At 43.9% G+C, this 12,764-nt stretch overlaps 1 protein-coding gene across 3 annotated transcripts in view; it reads right to left on the bottom strand.

The window, feature by feature from the left end:
- Nucleotides 1-12,764, bottom strand: part of LUZP1 (leucine zipper protein 1) — a 70,471-nt gene that overhangs the window by 37,213 nt on the left and 20,494 nt on the right. The window contains exon 1 of one of the 3 annotated variants that reach the window (XM_083626868.1): nucleotides 3,588-3,735. The exons of the other annotated variants lie outside the window; for them this stretch is intronic. The gene's annotated coding sequence lies outside the window, so the exon portion shown is untranslated. Of the gene's footprint in view, nucleotides 1-3,587; nucleotides 3,736-12,764 lie in introns of those variants that run through there. 3 annotated transcript variants of the gene reach the window in all.

The following is a 12,764-nucleotide window of genomic DNA, read 5'->3' as shown; positions in this document are numbered from 1 at the left end:
GTAAGTAGCCCGTATAGTTGCTTAAGACCTGGTAAGATAAACTGCTCCCTGTAAGTAGCATAGTAGTTGCATTTTTTACTAACAGGTTTCATTGTGGGTTAAACCACACAGCCTAGCACTTGCTGTTCAGAAGGTTGGCGGTTCGAATCCCCGCGACAGGGTGAGCTCCTGTTGCTCGGTCCCTGCTCCTGCCAACCTAGCAGTTCGAAAGCAGGTCAAGTGCAAGTAGATAAATAGGTACCGCTCCGGCGGGAAGGTAAATGGCGTTTCCGTGCGCTGCTCTGGTTCACCAGAAGCGGCTTAGTCATGCTGGCCACATGACCCAGAAGCTGTACGCTGGCTCCCTCGGCCAGTAAAGCGAGATGAGCGCTGCAACCCCAGAGTCGGTCACGACTGGACCTAATGGTCAGGGGTGCCTTTACCTTTACCTTCTGGGAAGTCATCAAAGGTGGCCGGCCCCATGCACAATACACTGCAGTAGCCTAGCCTTGAGGTTACCAGGGCATGAAAAAGAGCAGCCAGGATCTCTTTGTGCTGTCATCCCATGAGCTGCCAGAGTCGGCTAAAAGTTAAGACAAAATGCTTGCATGTTCAATGGCGTCTGTGGTTGAGAAGTGTGTGCACGGGGGTGGGAATTATTTGGCCCATACCAAGGAATACCTTGAAAGTGAATGAACAGAATACTTTCACAAACCAAAGCAGAATGATTTATTTTTCCCTGCCAGGAGGTGGAGGAAAGGCAACAATGAAATATCACTGACTTTCCAGCTCTCCTTTCTCCTCTGGTATGTTTTGCTAAGGATTAACACATGTAACAACAAGTTCACAAAGAAAATTCATCAGCTATGCGTGTGCACAAACACACACCACACACACACACCTTCCAGGTTGCTTTGCACACTTCCATGAGAAAGGGGATGGGCTGGCAAGACATCAGCCAGCAGCTGAAAAGTACTGCAATGGAATCAGGTGACTTGCTTGCATTCCCAGTGTCTGCAATCACCTCTGCTGAGAAAGTCTTTCTCCCTCCCTCTCTCCCCGTCCCCCAACCCCGGCAAATCACACATACGCAGCAGGCATCCCTTGGCTTTTGGAAGACGGAGTGAATTAAAAGCTTTTAATACAACTGATGACTAAAAGGGAAATAAACAACAACAAAACAACAAGGGCAGACCCTGGTGTAGGGCACAACAAACTCGCGGCACTGCAGCAAAACCAGCTACCCAGAATGCTAAACTGTGTTGCTGAATGCAGTACAGCTACAGCCTGCTAGGAGACAGCTGTACTTGCACAGCCAGCTTGGGAGGAACTCTGCCTTTATATCTGCTGACATTTATACGAAAGTTTGCCTTCTACAGTGAGGTGTAGTGGCTGTGTCTGTGTCAGATGAAGGAGTCTTGGGTTCAAATTCCAACTCAGCCGTGAAGCTCGCTGGGGTGACTCTGGATCAGTCCCACCCTCTTAGCCTAACTGACTGAGCCTAATTGTGGAGGGATAAAAACAATGCAATAATGTGTTTTAAAGCTATCCGTGCACAAATAACTGAAATAAAAAATAGTTCTCACTTTTAATTTAAGGTGAAAGAATTGCCACTGGTGAACTGTGCTGCCATCTAAAGCAGGGAAGTACTCTCCAGATGTTGCTGGACTCCAACTCCCACCATCCCTGATCATTGGCCATGCCAGCTGGGGCTGATGGGAACTGAATTCCAACAAGATCTGGAGGGTCATAGATCCCGCCCCCCTTCCCGGTCGGCCTGCTAGAGTTTTGGTCTATGACCAAGGAGTTCTGGGTTGAATTCCTATAAAGATCACTCTGGATGACCTTAGCTGAGTTTCTTTTAGCAGCCTAATCTACCTCAAAGGGTTGTTGTGAGAAAAAAAGTGGTTTTAAGTTCATGGTAGGTAGGTTGGGAGAAAAAAAGGTGGAACAATAAAGTAAGCATAAAACTCTGGATGCAAAGGACTGGTTTAGAGACTACCTAGACACGTTAATCCAGTATTGAATTGGTTTAACTATGGCCCTATTTGCTCCTAACCGTTAAAGCAGTAGGTATAACATCACTTTAACAGTCATGGCACCCCAGAAAATCCTGGGAACTGTTAAGGTGGCTCAGAGTTGTCAGGAATTCCCCTATTCCCATCACTGAGCTATAATTCTCTAAGTCATTTAACAACCAATCCCTCTTCTCAGGGAACTCCGGGAATTGTAGTGCTTTGTGATGGAAATAGGGGTCTCCTAACATGTCTCAAAACCCTTTACAAACCACAGTTCCTGTGATATTTTGGGGGAAGCCATGACTGTTAAAAGTGGTGAAACAATTCTTTAAATGTAAGGTGCAGATGCAGAGTGTTTCAGATTCTCAACCCTGGAACCCTGGGAATGTCAAGTTCTGTGAAGTCTTTTAAATAAATCTTAGCACCTATTCAAGGCTATAATTACTAGGGTCAAAGAAACAACAGGTAGCGAGATGGGTTTCAAAGCAGTTTAAGATTGTAGGCTATAGACACATCCTCAAGATAAAACACATCAGCTCCAAAATAACAATTTTCTCCTGGTGCTTCCTGGAATGATGTGAATAAACCTTGCACCAGAATGGATTTCTTTTCCCCTGCATTTTCCATTCTGGTGGTATGTTTATCCATATCATACCAAAAAGCATCCCCATGGAGAGTTTTTTTAATATATTTTTTTTAATCCTGTCTCCCAAACACACACACCCTCTCTAAGCAGAGGCACTGACAGCCTCACCCCTCCTTCCCATTTGCCTTTGCTTGCTGCTTCCCAAATTAGACCAGTTCAAGGGATGCAGTTCAGTGGCTTCCCATGCAGAAGGGTGCAAGCTTCAACCCCAGGTATCCCCAGGTAGGACTGTGAATGTCCCCTGCCTGAAACCTTGGAGCGCTGCTGCCAGTCAGGGCAGACAATACTGAGGTAGATGGATAAGCTTCCTATGTTCCTTGTGTTCCTATGTATCCCCCATCTGCTGAGATCCTGTTTGCTGCAATGTGGATTTCTCGGGCAAAAGAGCCATGAACTGATCAAATGATGACTCACAGCTCAATACATGAAACTCCCTTTTTTACAAAATACTGCATGTGTATGTACGTATGTATGTGGGATGGGGACAGGAAGGCCTCTCTGTCTGCAGCGTCTTATCTGTATCTCGCAAGTGCAAGTCATCCCACAATGTGACAGTTACTGACCACATTCAGACAAACACATGAGTTTTCTAGCCACAAACACACACAATCCATCCCATCCTCCCTTTGCATGTGTGTCTTCCATTCACTATAATTTCCCAGCTTATTATTGGAATACAGTGGTACCTCGGGTTAAGTACTTAATTCGTTCTGGAGGTCCGTTCTTAACCTGAAACTGTTCTTAACCTGAAGCACCACTTTAGCTAATGGGGCCTCCCGCTGCTGCCGCGCTGCCAGAGCACAATTTCTGTTCTCATCCTGAAGCAAAGTTCTCAACCTGAAGCACTATTTCTGGGTTAGCGGAGTGTGTAACCTGAAGCGTATGTAACCCGAGGTACCACTGTAAACCAATATACTAAATCAACTTAAAAACCATGGTCTTACTATTCTGCCTTGTTTGGAAGTGGAGTAAGCATAGTTTCCCAGCTCATATGAAACAGGAAACCATAGTTAATGGGCGACATCCATGTTTATTGGCTGGCTTGTGCAAAGGGGCTGTGTGATCAGCAAAAAAAGCTCCCTCTGAACTCTCCCACCGAGTGATGAAGATGTGAATGTCTCAGCTTTCCTAATCTGCCAAAAAAAGAGGGTGGAAGGTGGCCTACCTCACAGGGTTACTCTGAAAGTGAATTATTATCACTCCATCCCCAAACCTCTGGGATAGGACCATCTGTAGGTCTAAATGAGTCATAACATTCCTGTGTCACTCCCTTGAGACAAACGCAGGGAACATCCTGTTCTCTGCAGAGGTCAAGCAGGCAGGGCTTGATGCTGCTTAAAAAAATTAACTGCCCCCTTCCCCAACTGAATGGCAAAGGCTAGTGCATTCTCTCCCCCACCCAAAGTCTCACTTGTCTGTGTGTGCCGAACTTTAAACTTGCTCTGAATAATGCAAAAAAGGAAAAGGAAAAGGGGGGGTAGAGGTGTCACGATCCAACCAGTTTGAATTATCCTTGATTTCAATGGGAAAGCTATAAAAGACACACACTGCTTCTTCAGTATGACTTCAAAGTGCTTAACTAGGGCTGAAGCATGCACCCACGTCATATTCTGGGTGTGTTTCAACCCACTCCCGATTTTTCATGCCAATCAAGCTAGCAAGTTGAACAACAACAACCTGGTAGCGGGCAGGCAGCAGAGCAAAAGCAAGGGGCCAAGAATGGTACCCAAATTACTGGGTGGGGAGGAGGAGAACCAGAGGGGAAATACACACACACACACACACACACACACACACACACACACACACACCCCGCAGCTGATGTTCTTGGAAGGTTACAGGAAGGCTAAGATTTGGCTTTAAAAAATGGAGGGACCACAGGGGGTCAAGAGAATGGGGCTTGTAGATTTCACTAAGCACCCCCCTTGCCCCATAAATGATGCACTGGCCTAGAGGATGGGGGGCATGTCGTGAACTGTATATTGCATGCACTGCACTAGGAATACACTGAATTAAAAACAGAGCACTGCAGTTTTGCAGGAGACAAGTTGCCTTGGCTCTCTCCAGTTCCTCCTGGGAAAGACCCACTGAGCTCAAACTCAGGACTGCCGCACAAATGCAGAAGAGTGAAGTGAGGATAAGGAGACAGAAAGGGAGGGACGGACAAATCTAATGATTTTGGCTTCTCTCAGTTTCTCATTTCTCCATTCTTAGATTCAGATCTCCACATTTCTAGATCAGTTTGCAGTGGTGTGTTTTTTTTTTAATTTAAAAAAAAGTCGTCATGAAAATTCACCTCCATTTTAATGAAAACTTCTCCTACTTTCAGAATGCTACTTTGCCTAATATACACACTTTTGCAAGATGATTTTCTGTAATGTAATAATGCTTTTGTATGCTATCTTCATTCATATACACACTCCCCAGAATGTGAATTTTTGTTTACATTACTTGGATGGAGAACTATGCTGCAAAATCAGAGAAATGTGAATTTTGAAGCTTGGCGGCATTTTGGTTTGCGTATTTTTTCAGAGAGTGCAAATTGGGTAGGTTCAACTTTAAATGCAAACTGAACCAAATGTCTCTCCCATCCCTACACAATGGGCCGCTATAAGTGGAAGAAAGCATTTTTTAACACCACACACACACACACACACACATAAAAAAACCCAGCACAGAAGGCAAAAGCCTGGGAAATAACCTTCCTCCCTGATATCCTAGTTTTCTCTTTGCAAGGAGTTTATTATGCACTGAAGACCACTGAGACGCTAAACGCTTTCTGCCTTCCAGAGTACACAACATATGGCTCGATGGACAAATATGTCACTCTTCCCCCAGCACAAGCAACAAGCTACTATTCCTGACTCAGTTATGCCCAAAATGGAGATCATTGTTTATTTCACTCCAAACAAACCAGAATGTTAAGCCAAGGTTTACTCTTGGCTTGCCAACAGCGGTTTGAGCTAAACAAACCACACACTTCAATTCGGACTTAACGCTAAGTTGGGGATTGTGGGTTTGACGGAGGTGTGAACTCCAGCCTGGTGGAAAATGGTTTGCTATGGTTTCCTATGGTATTGGTGCCACTGCCTTGCCTTCAGGAATGGCCACAGCTCAGTGGCAGCAAAGTGTCCCAGCTTCTGGCATCCTCAGTCTGGGAATACTGTCTGAAAACCCTGGAGAGCCACTAAGTGGAGAACTGGGGTAAAACAAGGGTAGCCAACGCACTTCTATTTTGTTATATTGTTGTATACTTCCTACTGTGAACCCCGGGAAGTCCCCATCTAATGGGGTAAACCTACAACAGCACCACGAGTAACAAGTTTAGCCACTGAATCATGAAGCTTGCCACCTCTGAATGCTCTCTGATCCACCTGTGTCTGCACCACTGCTCACATTTTGGGCTGAGCTGAAACATTTGGGTTACATTTTCCTAAAACTGGACATAGTCGCAGGGACAATCCATGCTTGCATCCTTCCTTTGATTTTTGCAGGAACCTCCATTCAGCCAAGCAAATGTCTCAATTTTTCAGCTGTTGTGTTGCAGAAGCCTAATTAAGAGCAAATGCTCACATGGATCCACCATGCTTGCAAGGCTGTTAGAAATGTATTTTTGTTTTCTGCTGGGGGAAAACCTGGGGTGAAGCTCCAAGCGGATAATTAAAACTCAACTTTAAAAGATTTATTTTGTATTAGATTACATTACAGCATAAGCCTGATACAGCCTATTAAAATCCATTGAGCTATATTACACCACAAAGCGCACAGACTCATAATCCTCCATCCAGCTTCCAAGCAGCAGCAAATTTACCTGGTGAAATGACATCATAGTGCAACATGGATGACAAAAAGGCCAAATGACTATGGTGGGACCCTAGTGGAAGAACCAGGGCACCCTGTTGCTTTCTTCTAAACTGCAGTCAACAGCAAAAAGAAGATGGGATATGTTTGTGCACGTATGTTTGCGCACAAGAAGACAAAGACTTCTACTCTGTATAATGGATGGCACAAGGATACAGTGGTTTATGAACCACCAAGGCGATACAGGGTTTAGTGTTTTGAACTAGGAACAGGGAGATCCAGATTCAAATTCCCACTCAACCATAAAGTTCATATTTGGTCTCCCCTTTCAGAGTTTGTAGGGGTTTATGAATGTCTTATGTAGATTTTTTAATTTCAGTGTTCTGCATGGGACAATGACAATAAAGATATTGTAAATCGTAAAATTTTATTGAAGAAGAACAGGATGTTTTAATGCCATCATCATCACAGAGGTGTCTGTGGAGGGGATATATTCACTGAAAATGTTATCTTGTTTTTCTTTTAATTTTTTTAAAAGGAACCCATTTGTTAAGTCTGGCACCAGACTTCTATATATATCCCTGCCACTCTGTAGGTTTCCAAATAATAATTACTATTATTTATATGCCGCCACCTGACTGGGTTGCCCGGAGAGCCATGTTTTAGACATTTTCATTCATTCATATATATATATATATATATATATATATATATATATATATATATATCCCCCAGGATTTTAACTGATACCTGCTGCTTTTTGTATTTTTACTGTTGCTATGATAACTGCTTCTGTTTCTGATGTTTCTGATCTGCTTTATATTTGTTTTATGGTTCTCTTTAATTAAAGATTCATTTATTTTTAAAGTTCAGCAGCTGATATTGTGGCAGTCACTATCTCCGCCTCATTTCCCTCACAGGAGACAAAACAGAGTATCCCTTTATTTAATTTAGCATGGAGATTTCTCAGCTTGTGGAAATTCCTGACTAGGCTCAGATCACATGTAAGCTACCTGGTGTTGCCCTGCGATTAACAACTGGTGCACACAAGGTATGTCACGCCTTCCACATAACTGGTCCAGCCATCCTTTATTGCACACATGAATGAAGAAAGTGAAAGGTAGACATATTCAGGTGCCTATATCCAGTGATAAGGAACCCCTGGCCCAACTGGCCTCCCCACTTGGCTTGCAAGTTCCTATGACTGATGACATTTATAATGGCAAGTTGGGGGGGCAGAGAAATATGCAGCTCCCCCAAGAACAGATTGGCAGGCACTGCTGATCATCAGCAACTGCAAAGGAATATGGGTTGCTTGATGTCATTGTGACATCATGTGACTGACAGGTGCGTAACCCTACCCAATGGTCAAACATGGCCTGTGGGAGTGGCCTACCAGTTGGACCCCATTCCACTCCCTGCATTCTTCTGAATCAGATTATCTGGCCTGTCTAGCTCAGCATTCACTTTTCTGACAGGCAGAAACTCTTTCACCTGATCCTCTTATAGCTAGAGATGCCAGCGGATGAGCCTGGGACATTCAGGATGGAAAGTGTGGTGGCTAGCTTTGAGTTACTAGGGGACCAACAATGGGATAGGTCGGTTGGCTTAATGTCCCACAACCTCCACTAAATTCTCTGAACACCTGCATGCCAGCCCTATAAAATTCATCCGATGCAGCATTCTCACTTCCAAGTTAATAATAATAATAATTTTTATTCGATTGTGGTGTCAAGTTTGGTTTCCTAGAATAAACAAAAGTACGAATTCAGCTCTGGCGACTTCCATATGCAACAGCAGTTAAGTGCTCTTTCACTCCACTGAATTGAATTTGCTGTTCTGAATGAAGCTGACTTCTGCCTGATCATGCGAATGAGGACTGAACACAAGAAGTGACCGGAAATAAACACAAAGGAGTCAATGATTGCACCAACAGAGCTCTGAAGAATTACAAGGAGGGTATAAGCGTAGCTCACTTTAATGAAAGTGTAGGTAAATCTAATTAAATAGTCGTGATTGAGAATCTCCCAGCACCCACACACATTATTATTATACTATGGTGCCATATGGCCTGAGTTCACATTTACTAGGGCAAAAAGTCTTACCACTCAATCTCCTGAAATTTCAAATACATCCGCCTCGCCACAAAAACACCTGATTTTCAGTTTCTAGGGGGAAAGTCTGAGTTGACCACTGTGAAGAAAAGGTTACTAAACTGGATGGTTCACTGTCTGATCTTGTGTTCTTCCAAATTATGGCTCCTCCCCAGTACTGATGTCTTGGTGTGCATTCTGTTTTTCTCTAAAACATTTCTTTCGACTGAAGATTCCAAGGCAGCTTGTAGATGATTCTGAGTGGATGAGTCCAGGCCCAAATGTGTTTTGTGAAATACACTTTTAAGAAAATAAACTATGTGATTTACTACCGTATTTACTCGAGCCTAATGTGCACCTCAATTTTCAGAACCTTGAAACAAAAAGGAAGCATTTGCTGGCAGATGTAAATGTGCCATCAAATCTAATGTGCACCTTAATTTTTGCAACCTAATTTGGCCAAAAAAATGTGAGCATTCGATTCGAGTAAATGCGGTATATTTTTAGCCTGCTTTCTACCACATTAATCAAGAAAGGATATAGGAACACAGGAAGCTCCCTTACACTGAGTCAGACCATTGGTCCACCTAGCTGAGTATTTTCTACAATGACTGGCAGTTGCTCTCCTGGATTTCAGACAGGAATGTCACCCAACCAACCCTACCAGGAGATGCCAAGGTATAAACTATGAAGGATCTAATGTCTGCTCAAATCACTGACCGAGTGGCCTTCAGCAAGCTAATCTGCCCCTACCCTAGCCTGCAGTACAGTCATCCCTCGTGTTGCATCCGGGTTTCGCCACTCGCACATGTGCAGAAGCGCCAAATCGCATCGAGCGCATGCGCAGACGCAGCGCTTCGAGTTGCGGGCATTTCACATTACGGACAGGCCTCCAGAATGGATCCCGTCCGTAACATGAGGTACCACTGTATGTGGATGGTAGTAATAGCAGCCTACTTTACAGAGTTGTTGTAAGAACATGAAACCCTGCATTACATACCAATATTACTATTCTAAACACATCTCCCCACAACTAAAGCAAAATCCTTGCGCCAGTGAAGCACATTTATAGTGTAACTACTCTGTTGTTTCTGCTTTGCATTTGCCCCGAGACGTGTTCAGTTATATACAATCTTCGCTCTTATACAACAAATACCAGAAGTATTATATTACCCACATTACTGCAGCCAGGATTGAAAAGAAATAAAAGCGAAAAGGGGGAGATCAAGTGTTGCAGAACCAGGGTGCTGTAGAGATGAAACGCGTTAGAAAACAGGGAGCCCGCAAAGTCTCCTAAGCCAGGCTCCCTGGAACAAATGAAAAGTCACGTAAGAGTGTGGTTCTGTGCCATTTGCACAGAGTGCATGTTGGAGACATAAGAGCCATCACAAGAGAGAGCATTAGCTGTGATTTTGCTGGCCACACAGACCTGCAAAAAATACATTTCAAAGAGTTAAAAAAAAAAAGGAGGGAATGTAATGACTCTTGAAGGATTTAGAGCCCAGGCAGAAGACAAACTCCGGGTGGGGGATGGACCACATCATGTGAATTCATGGAGGATTATGCAGATAAAGGTGTCCTCACCCAATATCAGGAATGCTTCTGTTCAAGGGGCCAGCCAGTCAGCCATGCCTTCCTCTGGAATACAAAAGGGGCTCAAGCTTTCAACTCACTGTTCACCCACCTCCACCCAGGTAGTCTTTTTCAACTGAGGACTGGTCCGCACTTCCGCTTGTCCCGTGCCTGGAAAGCACAGGTCCAAGCGGTTTCCCTCTTGCTCTGCTCCTTTCCTAGGGAAAATCAGCTCTTTAGTGCTAAATTGCAGTAAATGTCAATGCAGAGAAAACCCCAATTGCTGCTTGCTCAGCCTGAGCACTTTTCCTTGGTGGAAAGCAGGGGGACGAGGAAGTGTGGGTTAAGTCCCGAAACACAACATCCTTTGCCTTCTGGAGGCCACTTCGAATTATTTGTCCTCATTTGGCTGGGGTTTTTTTGGGGGGCAGAGTGGCTTTTGCTCTTTGAATGCTTTTTTAAAAAGCATGTTTCATACATGTCTGCCTGAGATCCTGGAAAGCTACAGCTCCAGGTGGAAAAGCAATACTGCCCAATAATAAATGCTGGAAATGTAAGGAAATGTAAGGAAATGTAAGGAAACTGAAGGTACTTTCTACCACCTTTGGTGGACGTGCCCAAGGATCAAGGCCTTCTGGGAAATGATCTATAATGAAATTAAGAAGGTACTTAAGTGTACCTTTCATAAGAAACCAGAGGCCTTTCTCCTGGGCATGGTAGGCCAATTGGTGTCAAGGAAAGATAGGACGTTTTTTATGTATGCTACAACAGCAGCAAGAGTTCTTCTAGCAAAGTATTGGAAGACACAAGAACTACCCACGCTGGAAGAGTGGCAGACGAAAGTGATTGATTATATGGGACTGGCTGAGATGACTGGCAGAATCCGTGACCAAGGGAAAGAGACGGTGGAAGAAGATTGGAAGAAATTTAAAGTTTATCTTAAGAACTGTTGTAAAATTAATGAGTGCTAAAATGTCATGGGTAATGTAAAACAGAATTGCAGTGATAAATAATTGGGTAAGAGGAAAAAGATTAGAAACTGAATTACAAGTACTGAAATTAGGGGTTGCTGGAAAAGTTTAAAACAGGGATGCAGAAAAGGGAGGTATGGGGAAGTCGTGGAAACAAGGTTCAAGAAAGAGAGGTTAAGAAATTATACGTGTTTACATGTTTGTCTGTTTATGTGTCGTCAATTGTTAGTTGTATTGTGTTTTAATATATGTTGTAAAATCAATAAAAATTTATTATAAAAAAAAAAAGAAAAGCAATACTGGCCATGTATAAAAAATGACAGGATTGGCTCTGGTGAGGCAAGATTTGGGGTCTTGCTGGAGACCTCCAGGCTCAGAATTTGAGGTAGAAAAATATCTCTGTGAAGCGAAAATAATAATACAGTAATGCTTTTCTGGCTTTCAATGGCTTTACACTCAGAGAAAAATAAATGCTGCTAGCAATAGCACAGCCCAACTATTCCTGGATGAATTGCAGAACTAGAGCTGTTTTGGGGAAACTGGGGGAGGGGTTCTTCAGTTCTCAGTGATGGGACCTATTTTACTCTTGCATTTTATTAATGGGAAACAGTAGTTTGCTGAAATCTGCTGGTGACACCAAGTTTGTAGGCGGTCTTGTCACAGAAAGAGATCAGGAAGCTTCCTACACAACAAGTTAGGTGACCTCATGAATGGAGCAAGAACAGAACGAAAAGCAAAATATAAGGTCATGCACTTTTGAGGACTAATGGTAAATGGACTCAACAAGAAACTGCAGAGGAGGAGGGAATCATGGAAGGCAACAAAGATGGTGAGGGTCCCAGAGACCAGGGCCACATTTCCACCATCCATTTAAAGCATTATTATACTACCTTAACAGTCATGGCATCACCCAGAGAAACCTGGGAACTGTAGTTTCAGGATGCTGCAAGTTGTTAAAGGTAAAGTTAAAGGGACCCCTGACCATTAGGTCCAGTCGTGGCTGACTCTGGGGTTGCAGCGCTCATCTCTCTTTATTGGCCGACGTACAGCTTCCGGGTCATGTGGCAAGCATGACTAAGCCACTTCTGGCGAACCAGAGCAGCGCACGGAAACGCCGTTTACCTTCCCGCCAGAGCGGTACCTATTTATCTACTTGCACTTTGACATGCTTTCGAACTGCTACGTTGGCAGGAGCAGGGACCGAGCCAACAGGAGCTCACCGTGTTGCGGGGATTCAAACTGCCGACCTTCTGATCGGCAAGTCCTAGGCTCTGTGGTTTAACCCACAGAGCCACCCGCATTGCTAGGAGACCCCTATTTCCCTCACGGAGCTACAGTACTCAGAGCGGTTTAACAATCAATCCTTCTTCCCAGTGAACTTTGGAATTGTAGCTCTGTGAGGGAAACTGGGGTTTCCAGACGCGTCTCAACAACCTTAAACTACAGTTCCCGGGATTCATGAAGGGGAAGCCATGACAGTTAAAGTGGTATAATACATCTCTAAACGTCAGGTATGGTTGTGGCCCTAAGTCCTATTAGGAAAGGTTGAAGGAGCTGAGTGTGTTAACCTGGAGAAGAGATTATCAAGAGATGATATGATAGACATTTTCAAATCTCTGAAGGCCTGTCACACAGACAAAGGAATACGTTTGTTTTCTGTTGCTCCAGAGGGGAAACTGATCCA

Source organism: Podarcis filfolensis (assembly GCF_964270895.1).
Source record: "Podarcis filfolensis genome assembly, chromosome: 8".
NCBI classification, from domain to species: Eukaryota; Metazoa; Chordata; class Lepidosauria; order Squamata; family Lacertidae; genus Podarcis; species Podarcis filfolensis.
Note: the sequence above shows the minus strand (reverse complement) of the source record. Positions and strands in the feature narration are given on the sequence as shown.